The 25878-nt window shown below is 45.5% G+C and overlaps 1 long non-coding RNA gene across 1 annotated transcript in view; it reads left to right on the top strand.

Moving 5' to 3' along the window:
* The first annotated feature begins 10326 nt into the window (after positions 1 to 10326).
* The window catches only part of LOC146784068 (uncharacterized), an 82989-nt gene continuing 67437 nt past the window's right edge, over positions 10327 to 25878 (top strand). Inside the window, exon 1 of the long non-coding RNA XR_014970516.1 lies at positions 10327 to 12064. This is a non-coding gene — a long non-coding RNA (uncharacterized LOC146784068). The remainder of the gene's footprint in view (positions 12065 to 25878) is intronic.

Genomic DNA, 25878 nt, shown 5'->3' with positions numbered 1-25878 from the left:
TTCTAGATGACTATTTTCCTTGGTGATCACGACATCCAGAAATATCATAGTGTTGTGATCCTTAGTATGGGTAAACCTCTGGTTCTGATCACAAGTGTTGATCCATGTGATAAAGTCTGAAAGGGAACCGTCCGGTCCCTGCCAGATGGCAAGGACATCATTGATGTACCTCTTCCAAAAGACGATGTTGATGTTAGGGCTGAAGGGGTTCTGTTCGTTGAGTATGAATTTTTTCTCAAACTCGAAGACGTAGAGTCCTGCGACACTAGGGGCGAATGTGCTCCCCATCGAAGTGCCTCCTGTCTGGAGGTACAGGGCTCCCTCGAATTCAAAATAATTTCTCTTCAGGGCCAGTCTGGCACATTCAAGGATGAAGTCCTTGGGTGTCCTATATGTCCAGTTTGTCTCGTCAAGGGCTCTCTTGAGTACTTCCAAGGTGTCATCCTGGGGTATGCTGGTGTAGAGGCTTTCAATATCAAAGCCCACCAATATTGTAGTTTCATCCACTGCGATGTCCTTAAGAAGTTTCAATTAACTCTTGGTATCTTGTAGATAGGTTGTGGTGTTATTATTGTCACAGTAATGCATAAAATGTCTCCTACCCCTCCAGGGGCTTGTATGAGTGCACTGCGATTTGTTGGGAAGTATTGAAACCAATAAAAATAAGTTTATCCAAAAAAAAGTAATGTTTTACGAAAATACTACAGAAATAACTTAATCTGGAAAATGCAAGTATTCTTAGGGAATGCAAGATAAGGTCAATTGTTCTAGAGGTTTGGGCTTCCTGATAATATCTTACACTGGGATGGCACCTGTGAAATTTAGGCCAGGAAAAGTTTGAGCTTGTGATACATGCATTTCTATGTGGCACCAAAACCCATTGCCTACGGGTAAAAATGGTATGGGCTGCCTCGAACAAGGGGAGTGATGCCATTGCCTTGTGTCGGCCTACGTCTCAAGCCTCCCTCATGCCTTTGCCCACAACAAACACAGGCCAGTTCCTTGACAGGAACCTCTGCACAGCAGCTTCAGGAGGGTGGCACAGGTGACCCGGCAAAGTATCCTGGAGGTAGCAGGCACCCACCTTCCCACAAGCACCAAGAGCCTACAATACAGTGCATCCATCTGATGTGAGTACAATGAAAATATATTGAAACAACAATGTAGAAAATTCAAATGCTCTCTGAGGACGTGAGATAAAGTAAAACACAATGGCACTGCTGAAACATTACCTTGAGGCAGCTGCTCCTTTTAACCAATGTAAGGCCCGAGAGCTGAGTGCATGCACATCACCATCACCGCCTACAACTGCCCTCTGAGCCAGTGATTCAGAGACGACACCCATCCTATCGTCTAATCACACGGAACAGTAGCATTTTCAAATTGTGCAAAATCGTTAACACCATGATCGATGCCCAGGTGTACACTGCAGCAATAAAAGAGATTTGCACTGAATCTATAATACAAAGCCGATGAGGCTCCCTTCACAGCACAATGGATCAATGAGTGAGACAGGGGTCTGGAGGCAGTTTTCCCTTTGATACTTTGTATTTAACTTAGCAGAAGCACCAAACAATAAAATAAACAAGCCGGGCCCAGGCTGAGATGGCCTGGTAACTAAGGCAACCAGTCACCTCTCCGCGACCCGGGACCAGCTCGCACTCCACCTGATTGCACAGCAAGCGCATGCTGTTCACATCCTCCCTTAGCCGTAGGGTGCGCAGTGCAATTCAGAGGCACTTCATTAGGCATGACATAGCAGTTTAGTGTGGGGATATTGGCACCAGCACAAAAATGCGTTATACTAACCTGTGATGCATGACACTTAGCAGGGCTGTATCCTTAAAGTGCCAGGGATCTATTCTGGGTGGCAGTGTGATGTCTTTGAGGGGACCCTGTAGCAGTACCTGCACCAGGGAGTGATCAGAGATACCTGTGCCCTATGGGCTGCGTTGCGAAATAAACCAGCACTTGTAGTATGTGTGAGGATATGATCCAGGTGGAAATAACTGCAATGAACTGCTGAGTAGAATGTAAATTGTCTCGCCACGGGATTGTGGTATCGCCACAAATCCGTCAGCCCCATTACATAAACAAAGGCTCTTAGGGGCTCCGGGACAGTTCCACAGCAGGACCCCAATCCCCGGTTTCTCTCTAGATCCATGGTAGCATTCATATCACCTCCCATTAGTAAAATGTCCTGGGACAGCTCCAATAGCAAAGCACTTAGTGTTGGAAGAGTATCTGCGTGGAGTTTCTATGGTATATAAATCGAGCACATGTTGAGGGTCAGGCCCTCCCATGGGCCTCTTAGTGCAACAAATCTACCTAATGGATCATGCCAGGTCCTACCCAGAATAAGAGGGATATATGTCTTAACCATTATCCCCACCCCCATAAAGCCCGCCATAAAACCTGCATGGGCGAGAAGGGTGTACCCACATCTGCCTAGGGCTTTAGAGTGGTTGCCTTTCAAGTGTGTTTCCAGCAGGAGAACTATGTCCAAGGCATATCTACGAATATATTGCAGGACCACAGTACTCTTAATTTTGTTGCCTAGACCATTGACGTTCCACGTCATGACCCTCAAGGTGGAGCCCACTCAGGTTTTGTTGAAAGGTGGCCTGTGTGGATCCTCAATGTCAGGTGGTTGGGTCATGGTGTCTAATGTGGTGGAACTCCAATTGTTGTGTTGCAACACAGTATGTGGAATGAGGTTCCTCTCCCCCCTTACTGTCACAGTTTCCTGTCTCAGCATGACTGTGGTGCCACTGAGATAAACCAAAAATAGTGATAAATGGCCGAACGGTGTGGAACAGTAAAGTGATAGCCCTAGTTGCGTAACTTCCCCCACCCTACTCAGTGAGTTCAAAATCACCCACCAACCCACTTTGCAGAGTGCCTGTCCTCCCGATAACAACATAAGCTATAATAGGGTTGAGCCAGTGCCATTGAGACGGCCCATCAATCGTTACTTACATCTTGTCTCACCCTTTTAACAGCTGTCTGTGTTTCCTGCTTGCTTCCACTGAGTCTAGGTTTACCTCCACCCTCTCCCCCCTCCTTGTGCAGGGGGTGGAAGAACACCCCTCAAACCATCATACCCACAGCCGCCCGTGCATAACATGAGAATTCAGATTCAAAGGATACAATCAACAACCATATTTAGCATTGGTACTTAAGCAATTGTTTAGGAGCTTCCATAGTCTGGATAATAGATTGAATCATCAATATCCATGCTCAGAGTCCTCCATGGGCCCAATGCCGAGCCGATGGGGTAGTATCTCCCGCAGTATCTTCTCCCTGCCAATCTCTTCTTATTTTTTAAACGTATTTGAATTGGCGTTTTTGTTTCAGTATTCATCAAGAAACATCAAAGATCTGTATTACATATTATGTATCAACATTGCCATAGGTCAGGGACATTAACATGCTCACGTTATATTCTGGTTTTCTTTTTTTCCTTATCCCCTCCCCGGGTTGAAATGTTGACATTACAAGGGTACTTTTCGTATGTTGTCTCAGTATTTGAATCATGACAGTTTGAGGTTCACCCTATCATTTCGTAGTATATAACTGAGGAAGAACCAATTATAATCCGTGTGTGATCCCACATCTGGGGGCCTAACACAAGTCTGTCTCACTGTTTGCATTGAACTATGTAACCTTTGCAACCTAACATGTAACTGATTGTGCATTGGAGTCATTATCTTAGATCGTGGCTGTGATGCATGGTGTGTGTCTGGGGTGAATGGCGCGCATGGGTGGGCGGGAGGTGGTCCACGCATCGACCATGTCTTGGCTGACGTTCATCCATTGTTGCCCGTTGATTATATATTCTTGTGCAATGGGAGATGGTGCCTATGAAACTGGAGCCTTTTCCAGTCGGTATTCTTCCCTGTGTGTGTGTTTGGCTCTAAATATGTTAACATTCTCTATTCAAGGTTTCCCATCGCTGGGTACTCTTATATGTCTTTCCTGAATCCCATCCACTGCATCCCTGCCAATCTCTTGGGCGTCCTTTCGTTGCATTGCGTGGAGATGAGTGGCCCACAGTGCGCCAGCCCTTTAGTCACTCCCATGTTTCCCCCGGTGTGTTGAAGTGCCCCGACTTCCCATCTGATACTGCTCGGAATCTCACCGGGTAGAGCATCAGGTACTTAAGGTCTTTACTACGTGGCTCCCGCTTCACCGCCTCGAGGCTCCGGTGTTGATGTGCACCTACAGCGTAAAGTCTGGGAAGACATGCACCACTGCATTTTCATATTGCAGGTCATTATGAGAGTGGGCTGCTTGTAGAATACTGTCTCCTTTTCAATAGTTCAATATCCTAGCTATGATTGCACAGGGAGGTGCCCCCTGTTTTGGCTTTGGGACAGGCGTCCTGTGTGCGAGCTCAATTTGTGAAAAAGTTTGAGAGACGTTTGGGGTACAGATGGCTGAGTACTAGATCTTCCAGAAATAGGTTAACACTAGGTACCTCCGCTCCTTCAAGGACACCTACCACCCTGATGTTGTTCCTTCGAGTACTTCCTTCCGGAACCTCTTTTATGTGAATTGTAACTGGTTGACATTAGTTTTGACAGCAGCGACCTTATCTGAAATTTTATGAAAATCTGCTCTGGAGGTTATCATAAACAGTAACGGCATCCAACTTTGGTTTTATAGTTCTCTTCAGATCGTTTATGGCTGCTATGATGGCACTGAGAGAGGGATCAGTCGCTTCTGTCTGCCCCGATGGATGGCCAGACACACCTGGCCCCGGCTTTGGCACTGCGTGCTTCTCCATTTTATCAGTCTGAGCGGGCGCTGGACCTTTGGGTTTCATCATAGTCTCTCAAGACGCTACACCTGAGAGTGTGTTAACAGACAAATTGTGGCAGGCGGCTAGTCCCGTCGTGGATCCCCCATGAGGTCCTGCCCCTAGTTGTCACCAAAGTAATTCAGGGAGACACCCCTCCCACCCCCCCGCCTCATAATTCGTTCCTGTCTGAGGTTGCCTCTTCCAATTCTCTGCCGATGCTTCGTTGGACGCAGAACGGTGTCCCCTGGTCTTATTTGAATCTCTTTATGGCCCAGTATGCAGTTAGGGCCACCCAGGGCACACGTGTATAACACTGCCGGAAGAGGGCCCGCCGTGGCCCCCTTCCCCCCCCCCCAGCAACCTTGATAGATGACTCATTCTTCAATGAACAGGTGATTGTCACTGTGCCTCCTCGCATGGCGGTTCCAGCCGCACCCTAAGGCATCTAGACTGCTTTGTAATTATCTCGTCTCCCTCTCTCACCTGCATCTTGCCATCAGGCCCCCTCCAATGTCTTCTGGCCCACTGCGTCGTCATGAACAGACCATCTCGAAGTGTGAGCCAAGGGGTGGGAGAAGAGATCTCGGCCACCCCCAACACTGAATCGCAGGGAGCCGTCAGGCCACTGAGACGTCAAAGACAACAGTGCGTCCCGTCCCTTTTGAGGGCCGGTATTAGTTTACAGGCCAGGCAGGATCCATACGTGCATGGCAGCCACACGGGGGGCGAAAGGAGGGAAGATAAAGGTCTCAATCGGGCCCCCAGATGGGCGGGGGATGGATGACTACCGGTTCTGGCTCGGCCCTCTTCACAGCACCCTCCGGTTTTGTAGGTCACGAGCAGAACTGGATTAATAAACGGATTGCCGGGATTAACGGCGGTTCTGACTCGGAGCTCTGCTGGTGAGCGACCATCGCGGCAGGCACCAGGCCACGACCCCCAAAAAATAATCACTTGTCAATCGTAAAGAGTTATCAAAATGTAAAATGTCTTTAGTGTCACCTTTTACATCATCATTCTTTTTCGATTGTGCTTGTGTAGTAATGAAGACAATATGTCGTAATAGGTTTGAAGAAGAAGATTTGATTTGCACGTGTGAACGGCTCCGCAGCTCTAAGGTGTAGTGATCCTCCGATCAGCAGTCTAGTGTTCTAGCATGCTGTAACACACACTGAACACCCACCCACCACAGGTGTCACCAGTCAGGTGACCCTGGCAATAAAAGGGGCCGAGCGCACGTGCTCTGGGCCAGTTGTCTTACTACACAACTTGTGTCTGCGTCCATTACTTTCACATGCATGAGGGCCTGAGGCCCAAATACTACAATGGCGACGAGCGGGTGAAGCCCGCGTGCGCAGCCGCCTTTTGGAAGGTGGTGAGGGGGAGAGATGCTCGTGCGAGGGGCACCCCCTGAGAATTGGCGAGTGATGGCTAATCGCCTGCGGGGCATGTGAAGAGCCCCGGGCGTGAAACGAAGTGACCGGGAGCCCACCCCGCACCTCATGGGTATGCTGGGAGCCGCCCTCCCCCCTGCGTGGAAGCGCCGTGTAGAGTGAGGTGCGAGCCGAGCGGAGCCCACCCGCATCGCCCGAAACGGAGTTGACCCTGCGTGGCGGCGCCGGACGCTCCTGATCGCCCACGGGGTGTGTGAAGAGCCCCGGGGTCGAAGAAAGCCGAGCGGGAGCCCACCTCGCATCTGAAGCAAGAAGATGAGCGTACTGCAGCGCAACGGTGAGTGACCACCAGCGTGGGTCCGCGGGAGCCCACCCCGCCCTCACAAGGAAGACAAGCGGTGCCCGTTGTACCCGCCCCCGTGAGGAAGAGAGCGCGTGGCCCCCAGCCGATCGGAGGGGTGCCAGCACCCCCCAGATTTCCCAAGTCGGACCAAACAGGCCCCGGCTGCAGCGCCAACCCTCCCCCGCCCGCGAAGTATGTGGACTGAGAGGCTACTGCGGGCGGGAGTAACAAGGAGCGGCACAGGCAAACCCCCCTCCCCCCGCGCGGCCTGTGAGGAGAAAAGGGGTGGGAAGGGTTTTAAAAGTAAAAGGGACTCACCGTATTAAAGCGGAGTCCTCCGGTCGTGCCTGACTACCTGCATACACCCCAGGAAGCGTCGGTCCATGTGGCTGTAACAGTCCAAAGGGAGAGACGCCGTAAGGGCAGGAGAGCAGCCTCCGGCGCGCGTGTCCCGCAAGGAGAAGTGTGCACATGCGGCCGGCAAGCACCAAATGAAGCGAGGACGCTCCCGCATGTGGAGAGGTTCCCCGTACAACCCGGAGGCAGGTGATTGAAAGAAAGTGGCAGGAGCAGCCGCGAGGACAAAGACACAGGAGGTGAGGCCGGCAGCGGGCGTGAAGCTGCTCTGGCCGATAGAAGAGCTGCCCTGCCTGTCAATGTGCAGCAAACAGTCCCGATTGTGTGGGCACAAACAATATTTCCACAAAGTAGATAATGATTAAATGAAGCTTGTATAGCGCCTACCTGGCTGCAGTGCCTGTGCCCTGTGGGGAGTCCCAAGAAGGTGTGGCAGCCGGGTGAAGACCTCCCACTGAGTGAAGACAACGCGAGGCCTCAGTCTTCAAAACCAGCGGGGATCACGTTAGAAAACGAGTGTAACACTGCCATCTAGTGGCCAATCGAGGGATCACGCACAGCATACAAAGGACACGGTCAGCAGTACAGAAGGGAAAGCGGCTGTAATACCCATGAAAGGAAGACTGCAGGGAAACTGCCCTGATGCAAAGGAGGTATCTCAAGTGAGCGCACAAGGAAAGTGTCAGCAAGGCATGCACCTAAGACACTGCGTTTAGAGGGCGCAGGGAAGATTCGTGAGTACATGAATGCACAACAGGGACGGAGTGACAGAAGATGCACAGAAGGTAGAGAACGAGGAGCAAGCCCATGGTGCCAAGAAATCCCTTGAGTGTGTCTACGGTGAAAGGCAGCGCAGGAACAGGAGCTGCAGAACCCACCGACAGCGAGAAGGGTATCAGCGAGAAGGGAGCCCTGAACACAGTGAGAACGAAGCGCAGCAGTACCTGGTGGCCACAGGTTGTCGCAGCAGCAGGAAGAGACAATAGCACCACCAGAAAGACAAGGGTGATTCAGGGACCCAGCACCAAGCAAGTGCACAGCAGCACAGAGACAGCGGCTCCAGCTCCAAGAATGCAAGCACTGAAGAGAATGCGCAGTAAGTGCGTCCAACGCAGCAACCAGAGGGCGTAGTCTGAAGCGCGCCGAAGCGATGCGACTGCGGAGAGAAGGAGAAGTGGTTGCGCGGACCACCAGAAGCAGGAAGAAGCCGACCAGCCAGATGGTCGCAAGGAAGACGCCAACCAGCCAGTTGGTCGCAAGGAAGAAGCCGACCCACCAGATGATCGCAAGGAGGAAGCCGACCAACGATATGGTCGAAAGGAAGACGCCGACCAGCCAGACGGTGGCAAGGAGGACGGAGCCGACCAGCCAGATGGTCGTAACGAAGAAGCCGACCCACTAGGCGGTCGCAACAAAGAAGCCGACCCACCAGATGGTCGCAAGGAGGATGCCGACCTACAAGAGGTCAAGCACACTGACCTGCCAAGAGGTCAGAGCGGGATTGAAGAGGAAGACCGAGGGGACATCAACAAAGAGGACCCCAGGAGAGGTCCTCGAAGAGGACCAGAAAAAGATGGACGAGAGGTCCAACAACATCGTTTTGAAATCAGAAGTAATCGTAAGAAAGAAGGTCGCGATGACCGGTCCAGTCACAGAGTGAAAAGAAGACAGTGTCCTAGTGCTGGGACAAGACCAGAGGGAAACGTGTAGAGTGCACGCTACACGGAGAAGCCTGGTAAGGACGATTAAGAAGGCGAGAAGACCGGACCGCGTCACAAAGAAAGGAAAAGAAAGACAGATCCTGAGTGGCACGACGCCACAACGAAGGAAGAAGAGAAGGAGAGGAGAAGAGCAAAGAAGTGTGCGTGACAGATCAACACAACACACACCAGAAGGGGAACACCCGAAGAGGAAAGGAGAAGAGCAAAGAGGTGTGCGTGACAGATCAACACAACACACACCGGAAGGGGAATACCCGAAGAGCAAAGTGAGAAGGTGCATGGACATCTGAACACAGTACCTGGGAGAACATCAGCACCACTGGGGAGTACACGTCTATATGCAAACCCGAAGGTCTCCCGGGGACGACAGAGGCGAGCAGGCCAGTCCGTTGGAAACAACCACCTCTGGGATAGAACGGACATAGGACCGTGAATATCCAAGGGGCAGAGGCCTCAGGGACACCGGTGGCAGCGGGTCCCAAAACGAGAGATGGACTGGTCAAGCTTGCTCTGGAGATCCTGGGAGAACAGAGGTAGCGCGCGAAGGACCAAGTGCCAACAACACCCTTTTCAGGTGGAGCTTCGGACACGGAGAGAGGACCTGTAGCGACTCCTCCAACGCGGCTGGAGCGACAAGGCGACAGTCCACCGGTCCAGTGGAAGCCTGGCAGCAAAGGGCCTCCGGGTCGTCCAGTGAGAGGGGACACCCACGAGAGAGGGGTATCCGTGAGAGGGATATCCTGCAACGGTGAATCCTGTTAGAAGACAACCACACCAGTTGGAGAAAACACCTCTACCAGGACCATACAGCGGAAAGTAAAACACCAATGATCCGCCATCAGCCCATCCACACTTTTCACTGACGGCAGTACAGGACGAAAGAGACTGTAAAACACACTTCCACGGTGCAAGTCCAAAAGAGCACATCCACAGAGCACCCGGACATCGTGCCAAGGAGACAGAGTGGTCCTGGCCGCAAGGATACCCTCGCCGGCAGTTGACCATCAGTGAAGAGACTACGTGGAACTCATTATCACTGATATATATTTTGTTTGTAATTTGTGTTCTCTCCCACAGATTCAGACTTTTTGTATTTTGACCTTTAATAAAGTTTGGGAGGGATGTAGTGATCCTCCGATCAGCAGTCTAGTGTTCCAGCATGCTGTAACACACACTGAACACCCTCCCACCACAGGTGTCACCAGTCAGGTGACCCTGGCAATAAAAGGGGCCAGGCGCACGTGCTCTGGGCCAGTTGTCTAACTATACAACTTGTGTCTGCGTCCATTACTTTCACATGCATGAGGGCCTGAGGCCCAAATACTACATAAGGTAACTGCAGTGATACCGTTACAACAGCTTGGGCTGTGATTATTATGACACGCGACTTGGCAGCCCCTGCCTTTTCTATTAATGTACTGGCTTGTTTCACTTCCGACTACACTCCACGCTTACCTTTCGGATTCGGGCAGTTAACGTGAAATCGAAAGGGATGAGCCGAATGAATTAAGCATCACATTTAGACAAGCAATAAGCACGGCGGTATGTGGGTAAGCAATAAGAACGGTTCGGTTTGTCCACCCGTAAAGCGAGGAGCCATATTGCCATGGTCACCGATACCTCACAATGATCGGTGCTGTGAGACCGGCACGTCACGCGGTACCCAGGAAGGAATCCTCCAAGACATCGCGCGCAGGCAACCTCCACGGCATCCCCAGGCCTACTCCCCTCCCCTCTTCCTCGTGTTCCCTGTTCCACCTTTGTAGGCCCTGCTCGCCTTTTGGGCAACAGCTTCCAGATCCTGGGCGTCCTCATTCAACTGCTTTAATTCACTTAAAAACAGTCCCTCGTCCGTTTTGCACTGCGCCGCAAGGCCCTTCACCTACATTTTGATCAAACCTGGCCTGCTTTTGCCCCTCAAGACTAGAATAACCGTCCTAACGCTTTTCACACCAATATCCCTCGAATGTTTCTTGCTCCCCACCCAGTGACGCGAAAAAGAACATTTCACCACCTAATTGTTTAGCTGGAGTACCTGCCCCTAGTACGGACGTGGATATACTATCACTCTTATTTGTTTTTGATGGAACATCTTTGTACCAACAATCAAAGACATCTAAACAGGCTCTTCTGCTGACTCTAGAGTACAGATGGCCCGTGCACCTACATCCTCTTTACAGCAATCCTTCCCCTCGGTCAGGCAGCCAAGAACTACATACCCATGTAATTGTTCTGCAGAGAATACGTGCTCCGATAAAATCAAAGAAGCACAGACCAACCTCACATCATCGTCCTTATGTAATTCCTGTGCAACTTCTTCTCAGCCATACAATAACACCCCCAGTGAATCGTCATCGGGGAAAAAGTGGATACAGGAGAACTCTTCCTGGATTAGGTACCCTTCTCCTATCACACCATGGACTACCTGTCCCTATATTCCGAGTAATACACAGGTGTCTCAAGTTGCCAGACACCACAGTTGTGAAAAGCCATGCTGATAACCTCAGGAAATGTCTGCCCCTCAGGAAACGTCTACCTCATGCTTGATCTGACAAACATACAAACCTCTTACTCATTTCTTAAAGTGTCTTTTCCCCATTGCTTGCTCCATATTGGCCCCCGGGTACTTTCTCTCTTGTTAGTGGATGTCCAGTGCTTCTTTCTCAGCCTTCATCCTTAAGAAGTTCCTCAGTACTGCCACCCTGCTTCTGACCATATTACCTGTATCAGTGCTTTTCTTTATTAACCAACCCTCTACTCGTCCTCAGAGAGTGCCTACCCTCATTCATCATTCTCGAGGAATGTCTGCCCACGCTTCCTCTGGAGGGATTGGTCTGCTCTGATACTTCTCCCTGAGATTATACACTGCCTCCATGCTTCCTTCATTCCACTACTAGTAGACTCCCTGCTTAACCTTTAGAGTCTTCCTTCCATGCAACTTTCTCAGGAAAGGCCTGCCCACGCTTCTCGCAGAGACACTCATCTCTTATTGCTATGTACCAACATACCCTATCTTGACCTAAGAGGCTTCCTCCATTTAGTCATCACTCTATTTAAATAAATGCCTCTCCCTGGCTTTCTCTGGTGGCATTAATGTCACCTGCTACTGTTCTCCTTATCTAGATTTACCAACCTTGCGCTTGCCTCTCAATGCCTAGTCTCATACATCATGCTCAAGGAATGTCTGTTATATGAGCACCCGGAGAGTATTAATATGCACATGTGCTTCATTCAGTTTAGAGAACTTCTGCCCCAATTTTCTTCCTGCCAGTATTTTATTCTCTGAAAGAGATTGTATACCTAGTGCTCCTGTCAAAGGATTCTACCTTGGAGGTGACTTCCACCACACTGCTTCTTTTTGTATTATAAATTCGTCTTCTTCATCCTACGGAAATGGATATTGTGTGCTCCCTAACCATGGAATACGTAATGGTGAACTTATCAGGTAATTACACACCTCCACTCAGACCCTTATTGTATTTGTGTACCAAATAATACACAGTGCTTTCTTTCTCTTTAATGGTTTCTAAGGTAATTCTTGCCTTTGTACTTCTTCGTCTGGCAATAAATAACCCTGGGTAGTTTCGTTTTAAAGTTTTTTTTGTATTGTTGTACCTTATAAGAATGTTAAGATTAGTAAATTATATATAGAAAGTATACTTTGAAATAGTTTGGAGCAGTTGGGAGTAGGCAGTGATAGAGAGGTGTGGTAGCTTCCCTTTGGGTTATCTTTGAATTAAGAAGCTGCATTTATTTGGAGGTTGTTTGCTTCATTTAAAATAGTTTATGAGTTATACATGGACAAGCCTTTACAGACCTACATATGTGCACCAGTATTGGCTTATCACCAGAAACTGCTGTTTGTATGACGACCGTAAGCACAGAAACAATAGGAGGAGGAAGTATTCCTTCACAGGGTCCAATGAGAGCGAGGTAATGCCCCATTAGAAGAACTGGTGAGATTTCTGTAAGGTACCTGTAAATTATAAATGTCTTGACAGTAGGACATCTCCACTGCCTCATGCTCACCTATTAACCACGCACAAGCTAAACAATGCGATGGACTAGCATGAAGATTTTTCATAGGGTGCCTGTGCAACAGTCTCAGGCCAAGGAGCGTGTCACGACAGCTTCGAGCATTGCGTAAGAGTGTGCGTTTGCACGTACCTATGGCTCTAGTGGCAGCAATCACAGCCTTTAGGACTGAGCGCTGGGAACGCCCAACCTTCACTCCTTTGCATCTCTTTTTGAGTGCTGTGGAGGGAATGGATGGAGCATGCGCAGCACCTGACAGACAGTCGGAAGCCAGAGTTGTAATGGCTTGCATGAAGTATGCAGATAAAAATAACAGAAAGGAAAACATTTAAAAACGGTAAATTTATATATATGTTTTTCCTGCGGTAGATTCCCTTACATGGAAAGTTAGTTTCACTCAAAATTGTTAACTACCGATCAATTTAACCTTATTCAACTACAGACAGTCTTTCTTGCAAGCTTCAGGAGAGCCATGTATGAATTGGCAAGAATGGAAAGTATAGTTTTTAGACTATATCTGTACTATACAGGAACAGAGTCTTACAGCCAACACCACTGTAGAATTCTGGGTTACTTGAGATTCTTCCCTCAAATGCTTGATGACAACAGTAAAGAAGGCAGAGTTAGCCAGTCTGTGCCAAAGCATTATTGTACAGTGAAACTAAGATTTGAGCATTAGATAATGAACAGAATTTCTGAAAAGAAAAAGATCTTGACCATTGGGAAGGACACTACTGGATGGACATAACAACAACCTAAGACTAATAGCATTGTATGTTATAGGCTTGACAGTTTTAAACTTTCTACCGAGTTTACTAAGACCTCAATTATGAGTTCGGTGGGAAAAGCCGATTTTGTGGGGTTTGGTAAATAATGTGTATGTTAAATAACACTCGCTGGGAAGTCCACAAGTTCTAGCACGGACTTTACGAAGCTGTGCAACAGTGGTGTCACAGCAATGGCTTGAGAGTGGATTCTCTACGTCACAAGATAGATAGACGGTGGACCCACAACATATACAAGCTATTGCCATATCTGACAGGCTATTCAATTGGTGACAAGTATATTTAGTTTTCTTGATTTTGTGCAGAGTGACTGCTCATTTTGGTCCTAAAGAATTACCCATAACCCTTGTTAGAGTCTCCCAAGGGCAGAAACATGTTGACCTTCTGTAGGGGAATATTTGCTGAAAACCCCTAGTCCTCTACATTTTTTAATCCTGTCCTAGGAGTCCACAGAATAAAGGTTATTTGGCCTTCTTAAGACAGTTTTACCCTCCATCTTGTTTTGCACTCTGCCCTTCACTCATTCTCCACTATTGCTTTCTTGTTTCCCAAAACACCTCAGCTCCTCCTCACTCTCTGAGGAGTTGCAGTCCACACCAAGGACCTTGTGGCCTTGGTGTGAGGAGGGAACCCAATGATGAAGCATGTTTTCTTTGAGTGAGTGAGGGTTCTCGTCCTGAAAGAAGTTCTCTCCTGAAAATGATTGAAACACACTGTTCAACACCCACACTGCCCCCAAACGGTGTACAGTGCTTTCCTATTTATATTCCTATTTCTACCAGACATACTTTTGGTGAGATTCATATGTAGATAGGGAGTAGTATGTCATTGGTTGGGCCTCTCCCGCTTGATCCTCTGTGTGTTAATGAAATATAGAATGTGTTCTATTTACCCGGTGTACTAAATACTGCACCCAATAAATATCAGCAACACAAAATATAAGGAAGTGCCCATTTTAAGCATTGGTAGTTCCTGGTATGAGAAAATGAATCCTTAGAGAACAGAAACAGCCAGCACATAGAAGTGCCCTAGTACACCCAACATCTCCTTCCTCTGTAGAAGTGTGCAAACAGTTATTTTGAGTGGCCATACCACCTCAAAACAAGGCAAATTGATTCCACTGCCATTCTGTGACATTACTGAGTCATTAGAAGCAGAAACATGTCAAACTCTTCCATCATGGACCACAGCAAGGTAGGTGTGGAAAATAATTCCTGCCGCACGTACATCCAAATAAAGAAGGCTAGATGACAGGTAAAGTTGCTCCACATTTATTTCCACAAGTAAGCAGTACAACATCAGAGCAACGAATGCCGGGTATGTTACAAAACCCTGCATATATATCCCACCCCCATTCAAAAGACGCCCGCCTGACCCGGGGACATCGACTACAACTTCCAGTCATTATTTAGACCAGACACGAACGCAAAGACATGCGCTCGTGTCTACTTCAAACAACAACACAAGTAGCATGAATACACGAGCGCGGGTGCTTGTGTATACAATAGTAGGTAGTTCAGTTTTTTTAATCCTAAGCCAGAGGTCTTAGCCAAGGAAGCGGTAAGACACCATGGCTGCATAGTATACCATCTCATTCTGCAGACCCCACCGAAAACAAGAACATGTCTCTAGAATGAAATAAAAGACAAAATCAATACTGTATCAACATATCCACTCGCTCAAAACATGGCTTTTCTGATTCTCCTTTTGTTTTTGGTTGTCGGGAGCACTGCAGCAAGCGCCGGGACACCCTAGGGTAGCTGTGCGCTATAAAAGTCTTACTAACATAACATAACATTGTGTGTTGAGAATGCAAAAACAGGTGCCGAACCTCGAAATACTAGGTACATATGCAAGTCATGTATCACAAGCACAAAAGCGTGACAACTGGTGGTAGTTCTGCAGCCCAGCTCTTCCTTAAGCAGTGGGAAGAAAAACATTTTGACAATTCTCAACGTATTGTATGAAAGACATGAATGAAGGGCTCAGGGTTGGAGGAATCCAAAGTAAGAGAAATGAAAGTTGCAATGACAGTACATTTGGTTTTTAAAATGTTTGCTTAGCTGAGAATCATCATCATTTTGAAGAGTGACCGATGTAGTTTGTTACACATATTCACATTGATTCATACATGTGGCGCCATAGGTGATAATAGTTCTACAAATGTAGTGAGATTGGCCTGCAACATTCATATTGTATTGTAATCTTTGATGATGAATTATTGATTTATCTGCCACTCACCAAGCATTTAGGTACCTTGATAGTGGCGTGTCACCGTAGTACGACTAATGTTGCACACCGGACAGATCATGGTATTTTGGTTTGAACCAAGACACCAGGCACAGCCTTCAGCATACACAGGCCTGCATCACACAACCTTTACACATCAACGGTGTGCTTTACTTTACAGTTGCAGCATACATTTGTGGTGTATGTGAGGTCACCAGATGTACATGAGTGCAGTCAATTGACCCTAGGACATCACAGAATCCCAGCGTGGCACATAAGATTGGTTTGCTGACATTAGCTATGTGGGTCTCCACTGGGAACTGTATATGCTGCCCACTACTCTCAGAAAAGCACCCACCATTGAGTAGAGTATTTTGCTGAAGGTCGGCTGGGAAATACCATGCACAAGTCCCACTGTCGATTGTGTGGTGCATGTTGCAAAGAAATCTAGCAATGATAGCATTTTCACTTAGGGGGAAGGGCAGTAGATTCCAATGTTGTGCTATAGGGTATCCCTAGGGTTTATGGTAGCAGAGCTACAGGTAAAGAGGTTGTGATAGCATTTGCTGCTCAATCATGATCGACATTTGAAGAAAAGTACTCTATGACTAAGAAATTCTAGTGTGGGTAAGGGAATTAGAGTATTTTCTGTAGTATGTTTGGGAAAAACAGTTCACCCCGAGAAGTGACCATAACATGTTGATAAAATTATGAGCTACGGAAGGTTTGTTTAAAGCCTCCACAAGGATACCTAGATTGTCCATGTATTTGCAGAATTTTGTGTATGAGGTTAAGTATGTTCCAGGTGACAAGACTATAGCTGCAGATTTTTTGAGCAGATTGTCTGAGCAGATGAAAGAAGAAGACATAGATGTATGGACTGAGTTTTGTGTAGCATATATCACGAATGTAGGTTGAAAAAAGAGTATCACTTATAGCTCAGAATGGGAAGAAGCATACAAACGTCATGAGGTATTAACATAAGTCAAGGAAAGAATAAATCATGGATGGAAAAGCAAAGGTAAGAAGGAAACGGTAGCAAGCATTTTGGGAAGTTCATGATGTACTGATTGAGGAAGAACTGTTTGGATTGAGGGGTGATAAGGTAATTCCAACTCTAAAGTTAAGAGAAAGATAGATTTTATTATGTCACGAAGGACATATAGCCCGCTGTAAGACAAAGAAGAGTCAAGAAGTTGTATTGGTGGCCCAGTACTGATGTAGAAACAAAAATGTATGTGTATGAGTATCTAAACTGTGAATGCTGATAAAACCCCAAAAAACTCTGAGGCCACCATTGTGTTCATGTGAGAGCTCGACCTTACCTTGAGAAGGTATTGCCCTGGATATTATGGGTTTGATTACCTGGACTGACAGCATGAATAAGTATATTATTGTTGTTATTTAACTGTTTTTCAAATTGGTGGTTTTTAGAATTAATGAATTCTTTATACGAGAAGGATTGTCATTGATGGATAATGGGGTTCAATTAAAAAATAAGGAAATGTTAGAGTATTTTGAAGTGCTCAGGAATTGAATACAGATTTATGCTATTGTATCACCCAAGTGGTAATGGTGCTGTAGAGAGGATTAACTGTGCAATCAAGGGTGCTGTTCAGTTAGCTAACCATGGTAAGAAGAGTTGGACTAAGGAGTGAAAGAGAATGTCGTGGGCATATCAAATCACAAACAAACAACAATTAAGGAGAGAGTCCCCTTGGGATTATGAGAGCACATATGCCTTATTCAATAGCAACCTAGGATGGATGCACAGGGCAAGGGTAATTCCTTTGGACACACTGGAACGAAGAATCCAAAAGAAAGAAAAAGAGTTACCACAATGAGAAAATGGGGTAAAAGAAGTAGAAATGAAAGTCGGACAGTGGGTGAGACGTAGTGTACACAATGGTAAAAGTAAATTCAGTGAGCCTAAGAAAGTTGAGCAAGTACGTAGGAAATATGTAAGATTGAATGGTGGGAAAGTTTGACATTTGAACAGAATCACTTTGGCAAAAGTAATAATAATCAATTAAGTCTGAAGTATTGGTGGCTGGAAGAAGGTGAGAAGGAAATGTCTTTGATGGTATTCTGGCGCTGAGCAAGTGTGTGTCTAGTCACACCTAGAGTCTAGTGAGACTACTCGAAAAAGAATGAACACAGTCATTTTGGTTAATGAGCTGAAGAAACCAAGGAGACTTGTAGAATATGTTTGTTCTCAATTTCTAAAAATGTAGGTCACTAATCTCTATATTTATAGCATACTTGCTTTCTTATTGTTTATGTACATAGGTTTTTTCCCCATTCGTTTTGCATATTATTTCTTGTTTTCATTATTTTGCAAAACAGAGGCACGGGTTGTGTCGGAATGTAAACCATTCCTCCTAAAAGATCTCTTGAATTGTTCTACCCTAAAAAAATGTTAGGAGTAGTAGGTTCTATATAGAACGTAGACTTTGAAATAGAGTGTAGCAGATGGGAGAGAGCAGCAGTGGAGGGATGTGGTGGCTTCCTGAGAGGATTTCGTTTTTGGATAAAGAAGCTGAAACCAATTGGAGAGTGTGTACTTCAGTACCTTGCTTTCATTGCAGAGAAAACATCTAAAAAAAACACAATGACTATGCTGCTATCATACGAAGATCCATATCAGAGAAGGAGAACAAAAGAAGAGACAAGAAACACCACAATGCAGTCCACCTGGAGGAGCCAGCCCCTCCTAGTCATTCTACACCTGTTCCAACAGGCAGTATCCTTGAGGGCAAAGGCCCAGTAACCTTCATCCACTATCTCACCATCATCTGCATCACCAAATCCCTCCGAAGCTCCTGCTGGTGCACCATCCAACGCAGCAATAGCAGAAAGGAAGAGTTTGGCCATAGGAACTTGTGTGCAGTGGTATTTCTTGCCGTAAGGTTCATTTTCATCTATAATGGGTATTAAAGAGTCGCTGCATCCTCCGTGTTGTGCATTTCCTTTTTTGTCTACAAATGTGCCTGTTTCGCTACCAGTGTCTCAGGACAGAGATCAGGGAAAGGAAGAGGCAGTGACCCTAAAAAGAGCCACCTTTAGCTATATGGTGTTATCCAGAATTGCGTTGTCCAGTGCAGATGATTTCAGAATGCCCACTACCGTGCCTCCTCCCAAATCGCCCGATTTTGTGCAGGAGATGGAATCTGATACACATATTGCAGAATGGAAGCCCTTTCTCAACAATTGGACCACTAAGTGGTCCACACAGTTGGGACAGCATGCCCTCTACAACCCTGCCAGCCGGGACCACAGAAGGAACCCTAATAATCAGCAGCTCACCACCTCATATTCTCCAGTCTTGTATCTATCCTCAGCCCATGCTCCACAGTTCAATTCTTAAACTCACTGACCTCTAATAAGACTTAACGCACATCATGTTCCAGTGTGCTAGCGTAGGTTTCCACTTTTGGCATAGTCTGTTCCCCTTTTGCCACTCTCCTGGAAGAAGCTGCAGGATTTTCCCATATTTACAAGCACGGTGCGTCACTTTTAATATGGTTATAAATGACATACCGGCGGCACAAGGGAAATAAGCCAATTAGCCTTTACTCACTGCTCAATGGTCTCAGAGCTAGTGTTTAGACTGGTGTGTGGAGCACCTTGATGGATTCCAAGAGTACTCCACTATAAAGCATCCCTCTTGTGGCTTTCTCCTGAGTGCCTCTCAGTTCCTTCTTATGAGTGGAGGCACTGGGCTGCTCAAAACTCTAAAAGCAAGATTTCCAGGGCAGACCCCCTTCCTCAACATGCTGCGAGCATGTGTGAGGATTCAGGGGAAACAGCAGTCCTGTGGAGGCTGGAGGCGCTGGATAAACGGGTCAGTGGAATTTGCGAAAGGTTGGGACACAAGATCTCTAACTTCAGTACAGCTATAGTCATTCACTTCCTTGGTTTTGGTTCATTTTTAAGTGAAAAGAAGTAAATCACTATTTAGATCCACTTACAGTGCTAGGTTTCTCCTGGTAACGTGTTGCATAGTTCCTTTGGCTTTTTGTTTATGTACCGGTTATTGCGTTTCCTCCTCAGTTATAATTTTCCTACCCTTTTCGTATTCCCGATTTGATCCTGTTTCGCCTTATATTGTTTTGTGCTGTCTTACCCTCTTTTTCTGTGGAGTCTTACCAGTGTGTTGCTGAAGTATCCTGGGACCAATTGCTTGAAGCCTCCTGATAAGCTTCAGGGTTGTAACACCACTTCCAGCTGCTAGAACTGGTAAACATAATTCCGTCTGCGCTATATCATTTGGTTACCAGCTGGATTGCTTATTGATCATCTCCCCTATGTCTTCCTGCCAACGTAAATATCCCATCCTGTAACATCTAGACAGAGTGGTGCCATCCCTTGAAACAGACAAACCCGGAAGAAGTGTGGATGCTAGTCCAATACTTCTCTGGCACTCCCTTCCCTATTTTTCTCCCACAATTTCAACGTTCTGTGCCAAAGTCCCTCTGTGCTCGATGGCTTATGCATTGTGGAGTGCCACAGGTGTACAGCTTTGGAATCTGACAGTTTGCCACTCCCATAATGGGCTCGTCTGGAAAAGCCTATTCATGTGTTGGTGAAATAATTTCCAAGATGTATGAAGAGTTAGCGTGTAAATGCCCAAACGTGCCCTTTTATTAAAACAATTAAAGGAGGTATCTCTGATCCCTTTGAGTTCCGCTCCCATCTCATCTGGTAACAAAAGCTCTACATCAAATGGTCTTAATCCATCCGGTAGCAATAGCATACATGAACCCCTTTGCTATTGGTCCTATCCAGTTGGTATTAGCAGCTCCTGAAAAGTTTGGAGGGGATCCTCACAGATTCCAAAGTTTTTTGTTCCAATGTAAGTTACACTTCTTAGAACATCAAGACATTTCTTTAGAGGCAGCCAAGACCATGTTCGTTTTATGGTACCCTATCAAGAACGTTCTGACCTGGGCTACACCCTCTAATATTAATCCGAAGCCCTTAGCTGATCAGTTGGTCTCAGTTTTTTAATCATATTTCAGCAATTTTTGTCAAACAATCAAGAATTTATTACATACATTAGTACTTTTCAACACCTGATCTCTGAAGGTGTGTGGATGGATGAATACTCAATCACTGAACTTTACAAAGGTTTGAGGGAGGATTTAAAAGTTCTTTTATCCATGGCAGGTAACTGGCCAACAATAACCTCAGCCTTAGTTGTTTAACCCTCCATATTGATGCACAGCAGTGGAAGCCAGAGAGACAACAAATTATTCATCAAACCTACATCCCTCGAAGACCGGAACCAATGAAGACTCGTGGAGAGCCTACGCATGTCGAAGAGATGAGAACAATTCTCTTCATAGGGGAGAAAGACTGATGGAGGAATTCAGTTTTTTGTTTTTATTATGGAAAGAGAAGACACTTAGTAAAATAAAGTGCTCCCAGGAAATGTAGTAGCTCATCCATGAGCAATAGACCCAGGACAGCTTGCTATTTACAGTAGTATCCGTTATGGAAGAAGCATGCTATTTTTACTAGTCTCGATTACAACTTCACATGAAACGATTAGAGTAAATGCTTTGGTTGATTCCGGGTTCTCAGTATGCTTCATGGGCAATCATTTTCAAGTTCTTCGTGAGATTCCAGTTACTGAGGAAGCAGTAAAAGAGCGAAATCAATGGTCAGAATTCACTTCAGGCACAGTTTCTCAAAAGGTTCTTCTGCTGTTAATGGCTACCCAAGCAGGGCATGTGCAGAAGATATCATTTGATCGCATTTATGCCTCATTGTTTCTGATAGTCCTCAGCACTACATGATTAATGAGTCACAATCTACAAATCAAGTGGACCACCCTGGAAATGTGTCTTAACTGAACATACTGCAAGTGATACTATTTTACAAATCCACAGTCAGAAGGGATGTACCCTTTGAATTGCTTATGTATACAACCCATTCCAGCAAAGACAGAAGACAAGATAGAAAATATTCTTCCACAATATGCTGAATTGTCCAATGTCTTTAGTAAGAAAAGGGCAGACACCCTTCTACCACATTGGGAATACGTTTGCAGAATTGATTTAAAGCCATTCCTCATGGTTTAATCTTCCCATTGACCATGGTAGAAATTAAAGTACTTCGCCAATATCTGCAAGAAAATTTAGAGGCTTCATTAGAAACTCCAGATAAGTGACAGGACCCTTTATTTTCTTAGTGAAAAAAAATCTAAAGGGGAATTTAGACCATATTTTGACTAGAGGGAATTGAATGCCGTCACCAAAAGAAATCATTATCCCCTACCTCTCATATATCTGTATTTTTCATTCAAGTTAAAACCGCTAAGATCTTTTCCAAACTTGATCTTTTAGGAACAGTTAAACTTGGGCAGCTATGTAAATGGCATGAATGGAAAATGGCTTTTAGTACCCGCTATGGACATTTTAAATACATCATCACCCCCTGCTGCCTTCCAACATTTTGTGGAGAATATTTAAGACATTCTGGATGTTATGGTATACATGTTAATTAATCTTATTGACATTTGATATATTCAATGTTGGAATAACGTCAAAGCCAGATAAAAAAGAAAAAAATAACACGATTGAGAAACTTTCACTCTATGCCAAGGCAAAATACAGGTTTATGCGAAGTATTATACATCTCATTTTTGAAGTTCAGAAATTCTGCCAATGGCATTGGTAAGCTTCCTGCAAAGATCCAGGGACTCCTGAAATGGCCGGTACTGGGAAATATAAAGGAAATTTAGAGATTAATCAGCTTTGGAATTTTTTATTGGCTATTTATTAAAGACTTTGACCATCCCATATACAATTGACAAACAAAGGGGTGAAATTTGACTAGGGATCCGAATGAGATGAAGATTTTAATTTATTAAAAGATACTTAGACGTTGCCTTCTGTGTTACAAAATCCCAATGATTTACTACCATTTGTGGTAGAGACTAATGCCTTTTCATTCACTATTGGGGCAGTTTTGTCTCAGAGAGATACTGAAAACATTGAGTTATACCATGTAGCCTATTATTTTAGAATTCTGACAGATACTGAAAAATATAACACATTATATGATAGAGTGTGTCATCAAAGAAGCCTTTACCCATTGAACACTTAATTTGGAAGGGGCACAACATAAAATGACTGTGTGAACCGGCCCCAAAAATCTCCTGTATGTTACCAGTATGAAATGTGCTAATGTTCGTCATGCCAGCTGGACACCAGTCTATTCTTGTTTTGATTACATCCTCACATGTAGATATGGCTGTCAACACTGAAAGGCTGATGCTCTAGCTTGACAATAGGATCTGGAACTTGAAAGCAAAGTGGAGATTCCCTACATTCTGGCTCACTTTACATCTAGTTCACTAAATATTTTGGACTGGGTTAGACAGTCACAACTGAATGGAGCTCAAAAACAATGGGGGGAACAGAACCCTCAGCTAGAAGCCTTGAAATATGGTTTATTGCATGTGGAAACGCTTTGTACATCCCTTGCAAGAGCCTACAGACTAAGATTTTAAAATGGAGTAAGAAGGATGTCTTTTGTGATTCTGATTCAGTATTCCAGATCAAAGACCAGAGTATTTTCTAGTGCTCCTAAGACTATCCTTATTGGTTGCTGAAGAGGTTTCGACCCCACTATGTATATGGGGGTCTCTTCAGGACGGAAAATTCTGGGGACTAAGGGCACTTAGTCTCCTGTCGTAAGTGCCAAGACATTGGTGGCATAAGTATTCCAATTCACCAATAGTCCACACCCTTAATTCATTGAATGCGGGTGTCAGGGACTGTCCGGGACTATGTCGGGAACACAGTCAGGGACTTGCGCAAGGACTGGGAACTGGACAGAAAACGTACAGTGCACAGAAAGAGTAGTACAGCACTGCCCAGGATCACACAGGGAGTCAGAGGAGAAAAAGGGATCCAAAGGGGAAGCCTGTACAAGTGTACAAGATGGCTAAGACTCAGAAAGGAAGGGCACTCACAAGGCAATTTAGCATTCAGACTAACTACACCCAGACCGATCGTGCAAGACATATATATAATACAATATTAACAATAAAGGGAATGTGGGGTAAAGCACTCGGGAGCTCCACACGGTAAGACTGAAGCTCAGTAAGTTTCTCACCCGCAATTGCTGTTACAGATACTGACTGCAAATGCAGGCAGTGCTAGTTCAGGAACAAGGGAAACTGCTGTAGCTCAGGAACAAGGAATGCTAAGGCTCAGGTGCAGGAACTAGAATGGAGATAAAGCTCAGGAGTCAAGCTAGCAATGCAGGTAGTGCTAATTCAGGAACAGGGAATTACTAAAGCCCAGGAGTCAAGGTAGCACTGCAGGCAGTGCTGGTTCAGGAATAGATAATTACTAAAGCTTCAGGAGTCAGGTAGCACTGCAGGCAGTGCTAATTCAGAAACAAGAAAACAGCAACAGCTCAGGAACAAGGAATAACTAAAGCTCAGGAAGCACTGGAAACAAAGATATAAAAAGCTCAGGAAACAAGGATATTAAGCGCTCTGGAAACACTGGAGCAAGGATCAGTCTCACCGGTACACAGCTACAATGACCAACCTTGGCCTGAAGGGAGTTGGGGCTTATAAGAGCTCACAGTAATCACATGCATCAGGTGTAAGCAGGCTAGCAGCAGCCACCTACAGGTGAGCTGAATTCCTCCACCCATCCTTGGCCTGCAGGGGTGGAGACGAAGAAGTGAGCAGGGGATTATAACTTGAGGAGTTTCCAGCATGAGCAGACTGGCTTCCACAAAACTTGGCATGGACTGGGAATGGATGTCAATTCGTAAATAGTGTCCAAATGACTGGAAGTCAAGATATGCATGCATGGGAGTGTTTGGAAGCATATTAGAACACTGGAAAGCCCCACAATTCGGCCCCCTGGTGGTGGGCACGAGAGCACAGGGAGTGAATCGTGACAGCGGGTGAGTTATATGCGATAGGTTCAATACCATGCAGAAGGATTGAATGCATTCACGGTTGCGCCCTCATGATAGGAATACGTCGGGTGTAGTCAGGTGGGAATACCATTAAATAAATATGACATCTGTAATGGGGATCGCCTCTGGGTGAGAACCGATCCAGTCCTGTGCATGCATCAATTATCTAGCAGGACCCAACGTGGCGAGTATTCTGTGAAAGCTTGCCGTGAATCCGGCGAGCTTCCACAGAATACGCCTCATATTGAATCAAAATCACAGAAGACTTCCTTCTTACTCCAATAACCAGTTTTTTAACTCAATACAGTCACTTTGTGTCTTAATACAGGCTGGTTATGGTCACTTCACTGGGGTCACATAAGTCACTTTTCTTTGTTTTTCTCTATTTCTCAATATTTGCGTAAGCATTATCAATATATGTTGTGTTTTGTTAGTATGATTTTTTATTAAGATTTCTGTATTTACAAATACATTTTACTCACTTTGGTTGAAGTGAGCATTCACCAATACTACAATGTTGGAATTAATGTAGACATTTATGCTGTATTACTCTTCTTTCAGGCTCATGAGAGAGTCATTGCAAAAAATCATATACTTGCAACAGTGATAAACTTTTTCTTGAAATGGGTTCCTAGTTAACAATTGTTCCTAGCTGACTCCCATGTGTCAGAGGCTGCAGTGTTGCAACCACTTTCTAAGCTATACCAGGCTAGGACCATGATCTCCATGTACTTTATTTTTGATTTCCCCCCATATCAGGGATACATGGCAATCTTGGTTGTGATAGACTATTTCAGAAAATGGTACACTTTATACCCTTAAAGAAACAATTGATTGCAGTTGAATTGGCAGGTATATTTATCGTTTGCATGGTCTGCCAGTGATTATAATCACAGATCAAGGAACTCTGTTCATTTCATTTATAGCACTGAATTTATTTAAATAGTCTGTACTAGGCATTTTAAGTCAACAAGTTACCACCTACAAATCGACAGAAAGTTAGAATGACAGAATCGGTTATTAGATCAATACTTGTGATGTTTTTTGCTGGAGCATCTGAATGCCTGTCACTGCTAGATAGCACTAGCGGAGTTTAATTACAACTCATTACATTTGTAGTTCAGCAGATTTCCCCTTTTCCTTCTCCTCTGGCTACTACCCCCAGAGGATACCCCAGAAAATGTCTGAGTCACATATATCCTATGTGTTCACTTTGTTAAAAAGACTGAATGCAACTCATAAATCTGCTCATCAACAT

The sequence above is a fragment of the Triturus cristatus genome, chromosome 11 (assembly GCF_964204655.1).
Source record: "Triturus cristatus chromosome 11, aTriCri1.1, whole genome shotgun sequence".
Classification (NCBI taxonomy): domain Eukaryota; kingdom Metazoa; phylum Chordata; class Amphibia; order Caudata; family Salamandridae; genus Triturus; species Triturus cristatus.
The sequence above is the reverse complement of the archived record's forward strand: the minus strand, read 5'-3'. Positions and strand labels throughout refer to the sequence as shown.